Below are 18,943 nucleotides of genomic sequence, written 5' to 3' on the forward strand. Positions count from 1 at the left end.
AAGGTATCTTGGATAGAGCGGAGGCACCCTCGCACAAATAAACCTTGGGGATAAGGTTTTCGCTACGAGGAGGTGTCTTGTAGCATTGGAGGGGCCTTGGAGTGCTTGGAAGGCACCCTCCAAAAGATAAAAATCGCAGTTTGTGTGACGTATCACTACTGAGGCTTTGGGGATAACATCTGTAGCTGGAAGTGCCTCAGACATTGTTGGAGTCTCCCTCAACACTTTTTAAAAGAGCTGTTTGAGCAGCTCTTTGTGCAGAATCTCAAATCACGATCTCTCTCTTATGCACTACTCCAAAGACAATTCTATGAAGTTGTAACATTGCTCTGACGACCAAAAGCTCGCAACTTTAACTCTTTATTCATTGGTATAATTTTTATATATAGCATTTAAACTATTCTTTCATTGTACATGTCTTTATATTTGTAATTATCGAATTATTAGTGAATTGCTCATCAAAAGCTATCGTTGATCTCGGGCCTTGTAGTAGAAGTCGTCACAGGCTTCGAACCAAATAAAAATAAAAGTGTTAGCTTGGTTTATGTCATTCTTACTTTCTTTATTATTTTTTCTGCGTATTCTAATCAAGTTTTTACGAAAAGTGTGAAAAGTCACAAGCATTATTCACCTCCTCTTGCGCTTTTGATCCAATATACCCCTCTGGTGTGAATTCTCAGCTGAGGAAGCTTATGAACACTTGATCTTGGCGCAACCCACAACGGGCGTTTGGAAAAATACTCGGGGGAATTCAAATGATTGTTTTTGCTTGGATCTTCACTCTGACCCAACATACACCTCTACTGAGGCTGCAGATGCCTGGTGCGGGTGAGAATCCATGGCTTGTTCTTGGGACAAGGCTTGCTCCTTGACGTTCACAAATAGCTCATATTCTTCTGGGGTCATGGCAATGTTGATTTTATCGGTTGTGTCCATCTTACATTCCAGAATAGGTGAATGTATTTCTACAAATGATTCTAAATTTATTTCTGTCCAAAAGCTGAGTAGGGCGGTCGATGAGGTGGCAATAATGTTAACGAAGGAATAACTTCGAGCCGGAAGCTACAAATCTAAAACTAGGAGCTGTGGACCTACACACACCACAAATCAAGCTAATAAGAGTGTTAGAGTGAGAACTAGGGAAGGGATCTATGTTGTAGGCACTTCAACGCTCAAGTTAGAACAATGATAGAGATGGGGAAGAAGATGAACGGTAGAATAGTAAATATGGATGTGTGTGTCTGCTTTCGCGTACTTGGCTAACGGAGAGGACCTCGTTTTATATCACCTCTTATAACCTCCATAATAATGAGGCGATAAAGAATGTATGGTGTTAGAATATATCAGATGGTGAAGAATGTACGATAGCCTTTCTCTAGGCAAAAGAAGGTTCTATTGTGTGTATATGTCAGTAATGGGATAGTCTCTATTAAGTAGTTGTTATTCTTTAATAGGTTATTGTGATTCTCTGACAATGCTATTTCCTAGAGAGAATCTGATTGGCTTGGAGCTGACTAGGTTTAAGATGAGAATCATGCTCGTGTGAGTAGGGAGTTGAGTCCTGTAGGTCCGGCCAGCTCTGTGTCAGCCCGGGTTTATGTTGGGAGCCCTACTCATGAGTGAGGAGCTGAGTCCCGTAGATCCAACCGACTCTGTGTTCACCCTGGTTTATACTGGATGCCCTGGATCATAAAATTTATCAAGATGATAACGCACGATTGCATCAGATCGGATAAGTTTAACTTGAGACGCTAGTAATGCAGTATAAAATGAGCATTCGGCCTGAACATTCATTATTCTATACACTTTAACTTGATTCTACTACACCATTTACGCCCAACTACTGTGATGCGACTTTACTACACCTAACTATTGCAGTTAGAACAACATCGACACCGAGCTTCAATCTTCAACTTCAATCCATATTGGTAAAATAATGTTTTGATTTGTTCGTATTATACTTACATATGAGAGTGTAGGTGTTAGTTAGAGCCCTAAAGCCAATCATTTGATGATTGTATTATGAACTTGTTGTATCATATTCTTATATAAATAAAGACATTTATTTTGGTTATTATACTTACTTGTATTGGTGTCAAATAAACTAAGTATAATAGCGTCCTTGAGTAGAAGGTTCTCACCTATATCAATCGGTTAGTTGAACCGATAGTGAGATGATATAGGGAACACTACTTTTAATCATTCCTAGTCGAGTATTAACATTCAGGGACAATGTTAATGTGACGAGACTAGCATGTAGGTCAACTCGATGACTTGATCTCACAAGTCATGGATATAGAGATATCAAGTTGACACATGGGTATGCATTGGAGAATGTATACTGAATGACCCGCCATGAAAAAGTATCATGGATCGTTATATGAGTGTCATATACTTTCTCATGTGGCTATTAGTATGACTACTAGTCCTTAGACCTGAAGTCACCATGGATCCCTACATAAGGAGTTATGTACTTTGATTTCGTCAAACGTCACCCGTAACTGGGTGGACTATAAAGGCGATTACCGGGTATGTAACGAATTATGCAGAGGGATGTGAGTGATGTAGATGGGATCTATCCCTCCTATATGATGGGAGCGACATCGATATTCTTGATAGAGTGAGACCACGAAGTGCATGGCCATGCCCAAATGAGTTAATATGAGATATTGAGCTCATTTGATTTAGTGAGTCTACTTGGAGATCAAGATTTAGATTGGTCAGAGGATGACACGGTCTATGTCTCACATTGATCAATCTAGATGTCTAGGATAGAAGGACACTTGTCATATATTGTGAGGAGTCACAATTAGTAGTCACAAGGTGATGTTGGATCTCAACATTCTTGTAACTTGGGTAGTAATGATGTGTTGCTAGATACCACTCATTACTTATGCTCCTAAATGGGTTTAGGGGCATTGCCAACGTTACAAGAACCTATAGGGTCACACACTAAGGACAATTAGATGGAGATTAGGTTCATATGATGAACCAAGAAGATTAGATTCATGTAATGAATCAAATTGGATTAAGAGTAATCCTAATTGGGCTAATTGAGTTGGACTCAAGTTGATTCATGTGTTTAATGAGTCTAATTTAGATTATGACTCATTGAATCAATTTAATTAAATGAATTATATTCATTATATTAAATTGGCGTGAATTAAATGGTTGGATTAGATCAACCATGAGAGAGATTAAGTCAAGTTTGACTTGACTTGAGAGGAAGATGAAGAGTCAAGTTTGACTTGACTTTATGCCACCTCATTGGTGAGTTGGCATTAAGTGGATCAATGATGATGCTCCACATCATCATGGTTACTTAAGTGAAGTGCCAGCTGATGGGAGTTACCAAGAGTTGTGACTCTTGGTATCCCATGGGGGTTACAAACCACATAAGTGTGGCCGACCACTTTATTGGATGAAATGAGTTTCATTTTTTGTAGAGTAACTCTCATCTTCTTCCTCCTAGAGCTCTCTCTTCTTGGTCTCCCTCTTCTCTTGGCCGAACACCCTAGGTGTTAGCACACCTTTGTTTGGTCTCCTCCACCTAATTTTGTTTGTGTGGATACTTCTAGAGGGTTGTCTACTTTGACAATCTTGAGATCCGGCAAATCGTTGGACTAGCGGGATAGCGAAGGACATCGCATCGAGGGTAACGCTCTTATCTAGTGTAGATCTAGACTTTAGAAACTCATACTCATATTTTTTTTATTTTTCTTCGCACGGATCCGGTGACGGGGGTTTCAGGATTTCCGCGACGCAAAAAAGCGGTTTTCGCGGCCTGAAAATCCCAACAGTGGTATCAGAGCCACGTGCGAAGCTTGTACGAGTTTAGTTTTTGTTTTTATGACAAAAATTCAGAACTGTAACATTCTGTAAATTTCTGTTTTTTAGAGTTTTTATGGGTATTTTTCTCGTAGAAGCGAAGCACAAGTGTTTCGACACTTGTAGGCTTCGACTACCGAGAAGATTTTTCCGAAACGGCAAGGTTTCGCCCCAAAAATTTTTGGGACAGCGGACTAAGGCGCTGTAGGATCGCTTAGGGATACTCGCGATGGTTAGATCGCGGGTAGGGGTGCTGCCCCTGGCCCCGCAAGGGGATTCGTTCCGCGATTGCGCCCGAAAATTGTTAAACGGGACCGCCGGGAAATTTTACTCGTAAAAATTATAAAAATTAGTATTAAAATTACAGGAAATTATGGAAATTACATAATTTAGAATTATGTATAATTTGTGATAATCATGGCCCAAAAACACCCAATCTGATTGGATTTATGTTGTAATTCATATTACGGCCTGCGCGCTGTCATTTGGGTTGTGCGTGTTGTACATTTGATTCGCGACCTGCGCGTCGTGCCTTTCTCTATTATATATTCTTGTTGTAAATTAGTTTAGACTCGAATGTAACTCGAGTTTCAAAATTGTAATGTACAAAATTGGAGCCGTGGAAGGTCTACACGAGACGGAGTTACGAGGAGGGCGCGAGCAACACAAGGTGGTCAAAGGGAAAAGCTTGAGAAGCTGTTGACCTTAGGTTGTCCATCTGATCTTCTCATTGGCTTGAGAAGATCGTAGTAGGGCCATGACTAATCACAAATAAATTTAATTAATTGCTTGTGTGTATGTGATGCATGATTAGTAATTAATTAGTGCCTAACGATTAGATTAGATCTAAATCATGTACAAGATGCACCCTTTCAATTAGATTAGATCTATGGCATATTTGATACACATCGACGATTAGATTAGATCTAAATCGTGTCAACTCTAATGCCTACCGTGTCGTGATACCTATCACTACCTCGATCACATGTGTTGTTGAATCTGCCAAAGCAGAGCAACACATATTATCCTGGTAGGGTACGGAGGGACAATCTTGGTCCCACTTATCAACGCATGGGTGAATACAAACTCAATTAGATTGAGTATTCCTAGTTAACTCGATTGGATCGAGTACAACTATAGGCATTCTTCCAATGGTTGGAAAGATAGGACATAAATCACATTTATATTAATTCTTGGGCGTATTAGCCAAAGCTAACTCAAGTTTTAATATAACTGCGGATAATGATCCTATAAACAAGAGTTGCATAGAGATGTAATTGGTAAATCGTTACCTACCGATCATACTAAGTCTTGGGCGATTTAGCCAAAGCTAACTCAAGGCGTAGTATGATGTAGATCTTGTCCCACATGAATTATAGAATTCAGTGGGAACATCATTAAGTTAAAGGCCTAATTAAATGATTTAAAAGAATATGATATTTATTTTCTGCATTTTTCTGTTGTAGATAACCATGACGTTGAATACAAACACCTTCTCTCTGCGTTCTGTCCTTGAGAAGGACAAGCTCAACGGAGCAAATTTCCTGGACTGGTACAGGAACTTGAGAATAGTTCTCACCCAGGAACGTAAACTGTACGTTCTGGAGCAGCCCATTCCGGAGGCTCCTCCTGCCAATGCCACACGAGCAGACAAAGATGCTTACAAGAAGCATCAAGATGATACATTAGATGTGTCTTGTCTAATACTCGCGACCATGAACTCTGAGCTTCAGAAGCAACACGAGTTAATGTTAAATAATATTTACTCCTCCCACCAAACGATATAGTTCTCATAGGTTCACATAAATTCACATGAATTAATTTAAAGCATTCTGAAGCTCTCCAAGATTACCCACTTAGAAAAGTTTCCTTGTTTGTTTTCTATAAACACATCATTCACATAAACCAAAAGAACTAATTTAAGATAATCTCAAAATCATACCTTTCTGACTTGAAAGCTACATGCCTTTGATGTTGAGATACCCATATCTTAGATGCCACATCTTGGATCATTTTATTCGCTAGCAATAATAGCTTGGTTTTTCACATTAGAAATTTTAAGTGGAAACATCTGATTTTCTATCATTTGCACACAAAAAATGGATTGCCTAGAATCTTTGTCAATAATAATGCAAGCTTCATTATCAAACAAAATTACATAACCACCCATCATCAATTGTCCAACACTTTAACAAACTATGTGCCAAATTAGGAACAAAATAAACATTGTAAAGTAATATTACTTTACCATTGTTAGTCTCTATGACAATAGTGTCTTTGCCTTCGACTTATATTTACTTGTTATCTCTAAGTCCCACTAATATCTTTTGTGATTCATCAAGCTCTTTATATAATGACTTATTGTCAGTCATGTGATTTAAACATCCATTATCTAAAAATAAAATATCATTTTAAACTTCGTTAGAATGAGAATAAACTATAAATAATTTACTTTTCTCATTTTCTTCTTTCACATAATTTACTTGTGAGTCATTTCTACAGTTAGCCTTTATATGCCTAAATATTTTGCAACCATAACACTCAATGAAATTTTTATTTCATTTTTGATCCCCGATAAATTGTCTCTCTTGTCTATCAAAATGATCTCTTTCTCTGTTACGTCCTCTACCACGTAAACTTCCTCTTTGACGACCTCTGCTAGTGAAGTCTTTTTTTTTTCCATCTCCCCTTTCACTTGAGAAGCTTGAAATGTCTTTTCTTTATTCTTTTTAGTGGATCTATTAAGACTTGCTCTTGAGCTTGCAAAACACCTATTAGTTCATCAAAAGAGAAAACAAAGAGTTTTTTAGTTTCCTCAATCACAATTACTATATGATTCATATTTAGAAGTCAAACTTCATAAAACTTTCAAAACAATAATTGTATCAATGATGTTTTCTCTATAAGATCTCATTTGACTGACAATCAAAATTACTCTAGATAAAAATCTAACAAAGATCCTTACCCTTCATAAGCAAGGCCCCAACTCACTTCTGAGAGTTTGTAGTTTCACTGCTACCACATTGAAGGAGACTTGAAATTCTTTCTGGAATATTTTTCATATTTTTTTTGTAATTTTTGAGAAAATCGTCTCATGTACTGCTTGTTGAAAGATGAGTAGTGCTTTTGAATCTTTCTTTCTATTCTCCTTTAATTGATTTTCATCATCATCAAAGTCTTTCTCTACTGAATTCCAAAGATCTTGAGTTCTAAATAAAATATTCATTTTGCTACTCCAAAATTTTTAGCACTCTCCTTTGAAAATGAGCATGAGGGGTTGAGAAACTTTGTTGATTATCATTGCAGGCAAACTAGGACACGTTAAACTTGACTTTGATATCACTGTTTGATAAAAAAAAAAGGGAGGAGGAGAATAGGAGGTCAAGAAAAGACATGTGGATCACAAATAATTTTCAATTGATTTCATTAATAAACAATTAGCATATTTATTGGCTAATTACATAACATATATAAAACACTAACTCCATGATCATATCCCACTAATTCAACTAATACTAAATATATTAAACAAAGATCAAATTTATTTTAACTATTAACTACCACCATTACCACTAACTGCCACCTCATCAATCCACTAATTCTATATTACTTTTGAATCATTTTATTAACACACAATGAGGTCGTCGATGAATTTGGACGAGACCTTCTTGGTGAGGTACTAGTTTAGGAGCTCCTCTTTGGTAGGGTATGTTGGGAATACAATCAAATTCTCACATTGGAAAGACATCAAAAAGATTATGGGTTTAAAAAAGGGATGAAGATATTGTTGGATAATCTGCCAGAGATTTTGGGTAATTATCTAAATTGAAATTACATCAAATCAAATTCAACTTATCTTTCAAGATGACTAAAGCAGATAATCTCAGGCTACCAGCGGGGCTAGTTTCTGTCAAGTGTTGAGTGTTGATTGTCGAGTTCACCAAAGTCAGAGTGCAAAGTCGGGAGAGAAGTCACCCGACTACCAAGTCCAAATAGGTTTTCTAGGGTTCAAAAATTGAGAGATCGAGGTATGCGTTCAACACAGTCTCCTTAAAATAGATTCTTCTACCTCTAGCTTTGTTGCGAGGTTGAATTTAGGTCATCTGTTTCCTAGTATACAATGGTGAACCGTGAGTCGACACCAAGCACTAGTGGTCATGACAAACTGAATGAGTACTCGAATGCTATCACCATTTTTCTACCGAGCAAGAGATGCACGACAGAGAGGGAGAGAGAGAGAGAGAGGGGGGGGGGGGAGGTGAATGGACTATTCTCCTTTTTCCTTATATCTTTTCCTCTCATATTGAAGGCCTTTTATAGGGTGCCTTATAACATTATTTTTTTTTATTTACTAAAGAAACACCACATGTATTATATTATTGTGCATTTCTTATTAATCACATTAAGCATTAATGCATTATATTTGAGCAAAAGAATAATTTAGATGGCAAAATGTCGGTTAATTTGTTTGGGCTTGCGCAGGTTGTGCTCGCACACGAGTCAACTTGGTTCAAGACAAATTTGGACCCTAGATTTTCATCATCATTAAAGTCTTTCTCTACTGAATTCCAAAGATCTTGAGATCTAAATAAAATCTTCATTTTGATACTCCAAAATTTTTAGCACTCTCCTTTGAAAATGAGCATGAGGGGTTGAGAAACTTTGTTGATTATCATTGCAGGCAAACTAGGACACGTTAAACCTGACTTTGATATCACTGTTAGATAAAAAAAAAGGAGGAGGAGAATAGGAGGTCAAGAAAAGACATGTGGATCACAAATAATTTTCAATCGATTTCATTAATAAACAATTAGCATATTTATAGGCTAATTACATAACATATATAAAACAGTAACTCCATGATCATATCCCACTAATTCAACTAATACTAAATATATTAAACAAAGATCAAATTTATTTTAACTATTAACTACCGCCATTACCACTAACTGCCACCTCATCAATCCACTAATTCTATATTACTTTTGAATCATTTTATCAACACACAATGAGGTCATCGAAGAATTTGGACGAGACCTTCTTGGCGAGGTAGTAGTTTAGGAGCTCCTCTTTGGTAGGGTATGTTGGGAATACAATCAAAGTCTCACATTGGAAAGACATCAAAAAGATTATCGATTTAAAAAAGGGATGAAGATATTGTTGGATAATCTGCCAGAGATTTTGGGTAATTATCTAAATTGAAATTACATCAAATCAAATTCAACTTATCTTTCAAGATGACTAGAGCAGATAATCTCAGGCTGCCAGTGGGGCTAGTTTCTGTCAGGTGTTGAGTATTGATTGTCAAGTTCACCAAAGTCCGAGTGCAAAGTTGGGAGAGAAGTCACCCGACTGCCAAGTCCAAATAGGTTTTCCAAGGTTCAAAAATTGAGAGATCAAGGTCTGCGTTCAACACAGTCTCCTTAAAATAGATTCTTCCACCTCTAGCTTTGCTGCGAGGTTGAATTTAGGCCATCTGTTTCCTAGTATACAATGGTGAACCGTGAGTCGACATCAAGCACTAGTGGTCATGGCGAACTAAATGAGTACTTGAATGCTATCACCAGTATTCTGTCGAGCAAGAGATGCACGATAGAGTGGAAGAGAGAGAGAGAGAGAGAAGGGGGTGGGGGGGAGGTGAATGGAGTATTCTCCTTTTTCCTTATATCTTTTCCTCTCATATTGAAGGCTTTTATAGGGTGCCTTATAACATTATTTTTTTTATTTACTAAAGAAACACCACATATTATATTGTTGTGCATTTCTTATTAATCACATTAAGCATTAATGCATTATATGTGAGCAAAAGAATAATTTAGGTGGCAAAATATCGGTTAATTTGTTTGGGCATGCGTAGGTTGTACTCACACACGAGTCAACTTGGTTCAGGACAAATTCGGACATTAGATTTGTACCCCCCCCATGTGAGATAGTCTCTTCTCATGCATTTGTTCACAGCATACATTCTTGTAAAATAATATAAACCAACCATCAAACTTTGAAACTTCTAATGTGGGACTAAAGTCTCATGCACAATGAAGAATCCTTCATCCATCCACCATTTTCCATTCACTTTTTTTCAATAATGCCCACATGAATGGAAATAGGACATGTGGTAGCATTTAGTAGTTGAGCCAGTATAAGATAGGTAGATTTTATCCTTTGAACCTTCCCTTGTAAAGATCTGTTTTCTTATTGGTTAACAGTAGACACAATGCCCTTGAACTGTTTTATCATTAGTGTAAACATTGCCATATCTCACCCAAGATTCTCCCTGATATATCTCATTTCTCATGAGTGTGTCCATTCTTAGCCATGAACATACTTGGTTCTGTAAGAAGTTCTAAGAATTATGTCTCTAATTCTCTTCGAAGCGACCCCATTTCTTTTCTTACATAGGTGATTGCTTAAGAGTATTCCATATTACTATGCTAGATCATTAAGGGTGTATTTGGTTCAAGTCATCATGTATGACCTTAGTTATGTGATTACCAGGTAATCACATAACCAAGGTTATGGGGAATAAAACATAACCAAATGTTGTTTGGTTCAACCTAGGTAATGCAACAAAAACTTGTTTGTTTGAAGGTTTTAATGAATACCCTAGTTTAATATTTTACCGTATTACCCTCAATTACAAAACCAACTATACATATTATTATTATTATTATTATTTATTTATTTATTTTTTAATGTTTTTTACTTTTCTTTTTCATGTATATTTTTTTACTTTTTTATGTGTTTTTTATTTTTTTTAATGTTTTTATATTTTTATATTATTTATATTATTTATTTTTTTTATATTTTTTAATATTATTTATTTATTTATTTATTTTTAATTTTTTTTTAATAAAGTGCACTAATTTCTCTTTCAGGCGGAGAAACATCTTTACAACAATGACAGTACAGAAATAGAAAGCTAAAACAGAAAGTGTCTACAAGTATTGTTTCATTATTTTTCGTTGTACTTAGTTTTTGAGAGCAGAGTTGTTTATATAACCCTGCTCGGGGCGCTTGGAAGTGTTCCAAGTGCCTGGAATGGGTTAGAATTCTATCCCCAATGCAACGTTCAAATGTCTCGTCGAAATGACTAAGAATCGGGTTCCGAACGTCCGGAAGGATTCTGGACGCTCGGAAGGGTTCCGGGAGCCCGGAGTCCGAGCTCCCCGGACTAGTCCGAGCGCCCTGACCTGGTCCGGGTGCCTCGGACTGGTCCGGGCGCCCCGAAGGTTGAAAGTCAATATTTTGTTGACTTTCTTTCCGGGCCTCTAGCTTCGGCTCCGCTTGTTTCGGTCCGGGTCTTATGCTCCGACTCCGCTCCCTTGGGTGATTTCGACCATCCGGAATAGGGCTCACCCAAACCCAACTCCTCCTTCTCAAGCAAACTTTTGCTCCAGCTTCTCGTCCCTCGGAATTGCTGCTTGCTTCATTCTCGTCCGCAGCGTACTCTTCCACAACTTTTCGTCCCTCAGACAACTGCGTCTTTTGCTCCTCGAGCAATCTTCCGCTCCGGCTTCTCGTTCCTCGGAAACACCGCACGCTCTCTTCTCATTTGCTGGTGTACTCTTCCGTAGCACCTCGTCCCTCAGATGCACCGAGCTCGTCGGCTCTCTCCTGTGTCGTCCTTCTCGCTAGCTGCGTCTTTCACTCGACTTCCTGTGCTCCTAAGTTCCTACACACTTAGACACAGGGTTAAACACAATAGGACCTAACTTAATTTGTTTGATCACATCAAAACTATCTTGGGATACCAACAATCTCCCCCTTTTTGATGTGAGCAACCCAAGTTAAGTTAGGATAAACTAACATAAAGTAAAAGAAATAAATTTTGCAATAAAGTGTAAAAATTGAAAAAAAAAAAAAAGTAAGCTACCTCCTTCTAGACTTAATCTTCCCTTCTCCCCTAGACTTAATATTCTCTTCTCCCCCTTTGATCACATAAAAAATGGGATACCTCAAAGAAAATCTAAGGGTAACTTTTCAAAAATAAGAAAATTTTTAGTTAAAAATAATCTGATTGTCCAACATTTTGAAAAACTTATCAAGTTTTTGAAAACTTTGAAAATCATTTTGATATCAACAAAATTTGTAGTAATTTTAGAAACTTTAAGTTTTACAAAAAAAAAAAATTCTAAGTAAAAAAATATTTGAGTAACTATTTAAATATTAATTATAATTAAATGCTTTATCAGTTAGTCAATTAAATATTTTATTTCATTAATTGACTTCTAGGCTATGACGAGACACTAGACCTTTTAGTTATTGGAGCAACAACCACTTTATAGACAAAGTCTCTTAAGGAAATTAAACATTTAATCTACTCTCTGAAAGCCCTAAGTCCAATTAAATTTTAATTTAGACAAGATTTTGGAACCCAATATAGATTCCAACCTACTGGATTAATTAAAAATCTTTTGGGTATGTATTTCTTTGAAATTTTCTTAATTTGTCCCTTGTGATATTTAACATACCAATTCAAATTATTATATCTTTTATTGTTTTGATTAAACGAACATGCACGATTTTTCATGTATGCTATTTTTATTTGCAAATTATCATTTTTCAATTTTATTTTGTCAAATTCTTCTAATGGACATGATTTGGCTAGAATTAATTTTAACTCTTGATTTTCTTTTTCTAGCTTACATCAATCCTTTGACAATAATTTAACAAACTTGAATAATTTATCGAGAGGCAGAGATCGTACCTGACTTATCTTGTTGATCCCATCTTCCGTAGCTCCCCCTGAACTGCTGCTTTTATCCGATGCAGCTCCTCCTCCATCGATGTTCTTGATGCTCATTTCGGACGAGCTTGCTGTTGGTGCGGCTAGCACTAACAGTCTAACTCAAGTTTTGATGAATTACAAAATAGGTTATGTTAGTTTCATTGTTATCTAACACTCTGACCGAGTGTGCAGGAGAAGCCCAAACAGGTCGACGGGCTGACCTGATGTCTGGCACGAAGCCCAGCTAGGTCAACGGGCCGACCGGATAGCTGGCACAAAGTCCAAACAGGTTGACGAGCTGACCGGACGTTTGGCACGAAGTTCAGCTAGGTCAACGGGCTGACCGGATAGCTGGCACGAAGTCCAGACGGGTCGAAGGGCTAACCGAACGTCTGGCGGGTAAGTGAAGATAAGTCACTAGAGGAGAGTGACTGTGAGCACGTATTCCCGGGAAGGGAACATTAGGCGTCGATCCGACTTAGATCCATTTCAGATATCTAAGTCGAGATTGTGACTAGATTCCGGTCTCGAGGCACGAAGTCCAGACGGGTCGAAGGGCTGACCGAACGTCTGGCGGGTAAGTGAAGGTAAGTCACTAGAGGAGAGTGACTGTGAGCACGTATTCCCGGGAAGGGAACATTAGGCGTCGATCCGACTTAGATCCATTTCAGATATCTAAGTCGAGATTGTGACTAGATTCCGGTCTCGAGGAGACGGAATCTAATTACTATTCTGCTTATCTATAAATTGTGCTAACATTCTATTTTGCAGGATATGATTCATACTTTCCTCGAACTAACATTTTCTTGCAGGAAGGAGATTGCAGAAAACAAGGGTTCGGGCGCCTGGAAGGGATTCGGGTGCCTGGAGGCAACTTTTATCCATATCGTCGCTTCGCCACATGGAGATCGCTGACTGGCTCGGCTACGTCACATTCAGAGCGCCCTTGAGGGATCCGGGCGCCCCGAACCTCCTATATAAGAAGGGTGAAGGCTGAAGCAAAGGAATATATCATAATCTGTTGTCCTGTGCTCCTGCGACGCTGCGAAGATTCTCCGACAAGTGCTATTTCTTTTTCTGTCTTTTCTTATTGTCGGTTTTTATCTTCTCTAAATAATTCATGTACTTAACTTGTAATAACTATTCGAATTATTAGTGATTGTCCAACGAAAGCACTCAACGAGTGCGGGCCTTGGAGAAGAAGTCGTCGAAGGCTCCGAACCAAGTAAATCGACCTTTGTTAGCGTTGTTTTTTGTTTTCACTTTTCCGCTGCTTACTCGTTTAAAGTTTTTAAATAGCTATTCACCCCCCTTCTAGCGAAACTCATCGATCCAACACTTACTTTGTGTTTGTTTTCTTGATGGCTTGCCATTAACGCAAGTCCAGAGAAAGTCTCAATCTCTGATTCGGACGACATTTCGTCCCACGTAGCCTTTAGCGTCTTGTACTTGTTAGATTTGACATGTTTCTTGTTCTTGCCCTTGTCTTTGCTCTTCAATTTAGGGAAGTTGTCCTTTACGTGCCCTTTTTCATCATAGTAGTAGCATCAGATTCTTCTTCGTTTTCTACCCTGCAGACTATTAGATTTTCCATATTTAAGCAATTTTTTAAATCGTCATACCATCTTTGTCATTTCGTCATCATCGAGAGAGGATTCTGAATCTTGTTCGTCCATCTTTGCCTTAAAGGCAATGTTGTGCTTCGACTCCTTCTTCGAATCTGCACATCTTGTTTCATGGATTTCAAAAGTTGAAAATAACTCTTCTAAGGTAACATATTCTAAATCCTTAGAGATATAGTAGACATCTACTAATGATGCCCATTTTGTATTTCTAGGGAATGCATTAAGAGCGTACCTTAGCGAATCTCGGTTGCTTATCTTTTCTCCGAGATTCGAAAGTTCGGTGATGAGCTCCTTGATCCTCGAGTGAAGATGTGATATAGTTTCATCTTCTTCGTATCGGAGGTTGCTGATCTGGTTGCGAAGTAAGTCCCGTGTCATAATTTTCGCCTTCGAGGTTCCTTCGTGAAATTCTAGGAATTTTTCCCAGAGCTCCTTGGCGGAGTCGTAAGCTTCGATCCGGTTGACTTCTTGTGGTGGTAGGATGCTCAGTAGATGAAACTCTGTTTGCCGTTTGGCACAAAGTCAACTTATTCCTTCTTCGTCCATTGATATTTTTCCTTGCCCTCGGATACTTCAAAATCAAATTTCATTATTAACAATAAATCGAAGTCTATTTTGAAAATATCTCCATTCTCTTTTTCTAGCTCGTGAATTTCCCTTCGAACTTTGGTGGGTAGATGTTTGGTCTGGCCATCTCATGTGCTTCGTTTGGCAGTTAGTCTTTGTGAAGCATCCTGGCTCTGATACTACTTGTTAGGACCCTTTGAATAGCTCCTGCACAAAAACAAAACAAAATATTTTTCGGACTTATAATTTAATTAAAAGAACACTTGCATAAGAAGGATAAAGAAACTAAAAGACAGAGACACCGAGAATTTACTTGGTTACAACTTAGGAGGTTGTTAATCCAAGGAAGTAAAGCACACTAATTTCTCTTTCAGGCGGAGAAGTCTCTTTACAGCAATGACAGTACAGAAACAGAAAACTAAAACAGAAAGTGTCTACAAGTGTTGTTTCACTATTTTTCGTTATATTTAGCTTCTGAACCGCCCTCGGGGCGCCTTGAAGCATTCCAGATGCTTGGAATGGGATAGAATTCTATCCTCGATGCAACGTTTAAATGCCAGGTCGAAATGACTAAGAATTGGATTCTGGGCGCTCGGAAGGGTTCTGAGCGCCCCAACCTGGTCCGGGCACCCCGACTTGGTTCGGGCGCCCCGGACTGGTCCGGGAGTCCCAAGGTTGAAAGTCAACATTTTGTTGACTTTCTTTCTGGGCCTCCAGTTTCGGCTCCGCTTGCTTCGGTCTGGGTCTTCTGCTTCGACTCCGCTCCCTTGGATGATTTCGGCCATCCAGAATAGAGTTCACTCGAACCCAACTTCCGACCTTCTTGAGCAAATTTCCGTTCCGACTTCTCGTCCCTCGGAATCGCTGCTTGATTCCTTCTCGTCCGCCAGCATACTCTTCCACAGCTTTTCGTCTCTCGAACAGCTGCGTCTTTTGTTCCTCGAGCAATCTTTCGCTCCGGCTTCTCGCCCCTCGGAAACACCGCACACTCCCTTCTCGTTCGCCGATATAATCTTTCGCAGTACCTCGTCCCTCAGAAACACCGAGCCTGTCGACTCTATCCCGTGTCGTCCTTTTCGTTAGCTGCATCTTTCGTTCGACTTCATGTGCTCTTAAATTCCTGTACACTTAGACATAGGATTAAAAATAATAATATTTAATTTAATTTACTTGATTACATTAAAATTATCTTTGGATACCAACACGATCATTCAGAGTTAACTGAATTTTATTATTATTATTATTATTATTTTTTTTTTTTTTGTTCAGATAGAGTTCGACAGTCCTCATCTGATGGAGTGACTGTATTTGAAACCGACAGCTCTAGTACTCAAACGGAGCAGGGCTCTCTTCGACTGCAAGTGGTCTTCAATGCAAGTACTTTTTTTTTTTTATTTGGAGGACAAGTCAAGAAAAACAATTCACCTCCAAGAATGGATATCCGGAATATCAAAAAATAAAAATAAAATAATGTGCATATAAGCATATTTTCCAAATGGTTCATTTTGTGTGTCTATTATTTGATGTTATGAAGAACAAGAGTTGTTTTAAAGAACTTCTATAAATTGTAGACAACCGTCAGACGTGACAAAAAAATACGCATGTCGATCAAATAAAATCTAAGTTATCCTGAAACAAAATATTATATAATTTTCAACAAACCAAAAAATAATCATTTGAACACTCTAATTTCTCAGCATACGAATTATATTTTAAGATTGATGGAAAAACAGACCATCCATTTTAACGGCCAAAAAAAATAATTTAATTTACAAAAAATTCAATAAAGGACACTTCCTATTTGGTTTCATACAGGATGCTACAGACGAATCCAAATATAACACACTAATTAATTAAAATTAAGATGATATGACACTGATATGACAATCAAATTTAAACAGAGGTGATAATCAATATATCATTCTTCGTGAGATTTTATTATTCGCTCGACGTTAAGACGTTTAGTGCGAGGATGTCTAATCTACCAGTTAATTAAACTTAAGAAATCTATCACTCCATTCCTGTATTCTGTGCAATTAATAGTCAATCAAATTTAAGGGATGTTTGGCTTATCATAGATTCGTCTGGTCATACGTTTGACCAGAATAAGGAGACCAACTTCCCATTCAGTACAAGTCTTTTAATATATAATTGGTCAACCACACTGCTAGTCAACCCTATGAGTTTTCTCACATGTTAATCCTCTTTCATATAGTCAGTGGATAATAACTCCAATTAGATTTATAATTATCCCGAGATAATTTTGATGTGGTCAACTACGTTAAGTTAGATCATGTTATATTTAATCCTTGTATTTAAGTGTATAGGAGTTTAGGAATACAAAAAAATCAAGTACAAGACGCAACTAAAAAAAATGATGGCACGAGAAAGGAGTCGACAGACTAGGTGTGTCCGAGGGACGAAGTGTTGCAGAAGAGTACGCTGGCGGACAAGAAAAAAGCATATAATGTTTCAGAGGGACGAGAAGCCGGAGCGAAAAAGTGCTTGAGGAGAAGGTCGGAGTTGTGTTCGAGTGAGCTCAACTCTGGATGACCTGAAAATCACCCAAGCGACAGAGCGAAAGACCGGACAAAAGTCAACTCTGAGTTAACCTCTATCCAGATGCCTGGACTAAGTCGGGGCGCCCATAGCTGGTTCGAGCGCCCAAATCACGAGGGTACCGATCAAGCACCCTTTGCTGCGAATCAACTTTTCGTCTACGTCAACAACACTCCCAGCACCCGGATTGGATCTAAACACTTGGATCGTGATAAAATTTTATCTTTACACTGTTACGTAGCCGTTGCGAGCAGATAAGGCGCGCAACTTGGGACGCCCGAAGCAGGTCTAGGTGTCTGGAGTTGTTATGTCAACAAACGACTACTTTCGACCAGTGGGATATAAATAGAGCTTTGACCTTCTTCATTTAAACACAACACTTATTGTAATCGAGTTTCCATTCATTCTTTATTTCCATTCTGTTCTTTATTTACCTGAGCTGTCAACATTCTGTACGACGCTTCTCTGCCTCCGACTTGTGTCGAAGAAGGAGTCAGCATATAAAGCTTCATTTGCCTTGGATTAGCAATCTCCTCGGTTACAAACCAAATAACCCCGGTAGTCTCATACTTTGTTTTAAGTATTCTTTTTCTCAAAGTGTTTGTCTAATTTTTAAATTTTTTTTTTTGAGAAGGGTACATTTTTCATTTCAGACAATTCAGTCTCCTCTTGTCGGTCATACCAAGACCAACAAAATTTACACAGCTCAACATACCCGTCTCTCATACGTACAGAAGATAGTGTAAAACAACTCTCCTTATAAACTCAGTTAGATTTCCAAATTTTAGATTCTCACTCCAAAGACATGTCTTCTCTCATATGGACGATCAGCTTAAAGTACTGATCGAATCTCCAGGGACTCGGTTCCCCATTTCTTAAAGGTAAGTATCTAAATATATGGTCGGTCGACTAAAGAACCGATCGGACCTAGGGGACTTAGCTTCATATTACTTCAAGAACAGATCTCCAATACCACCAAATGCATAACCAAGCAACTTAAGGGAATGACGGATGTACAATCAACCAATTTATAGATCCAGTTGAGATACACTCAACCGACAACATGGTCAGAGAATCACATTCTGTCAGAATAACAACCGTTTGTTAAAGAATATTTCTCTATTACAATATTAGCATTCACTAGAATCTTTTTCAAAGGTGATTGCACTTCCCATCAACCGATAACTTATGACAACATATTCCTTCAACCGCTTTATTAATTTTGTAAGTTACAAAAGGCAAAAAAGGTGCACATATGAGTAACAGAAGATTTCTCAGACGGTTATTGTACATCGCCCAAGCTGTATGTCTTCCCTTACTCGATAATCTCTGACATTATATGCCACCTTATAATTACAGAGCTTATAAAAGATGATATATAAAATGACCATCTCTGTTGATAAGGTACACAAGTCTTACGATAGTTTTACTTACGCGCACACATTCTACTATTCTTCTCTCCATTTGCTCGCTCGGACGTCATACTGACTTGAACGTCAGAAGATCTTTGCCATGGACCTCTTCTCTGATTTTTTGGCACTGACATTCTATCTGCTCTTTTTGGTATGTGCCGAGAGGAAAAAGAAATCCCTTTTCCTCTAATTCAAAGTCTTCATCCGGTCAAGAGCGCAGCCAC

This window comes from Zingiber officinale, chromosome 6A (assembly GCF_018446385.1).
Source record: "Zingiber officinale cultivar Zhangliang chromosome 6A, Zo_v1.1, whole genome shotgun sequence".
NCBI lineage: Eukaryota > Viridiplantae > Streptophyta > Magnoliopsida > Zingiberales > Zingiberaceae > Zingiber > Zingiber officinale.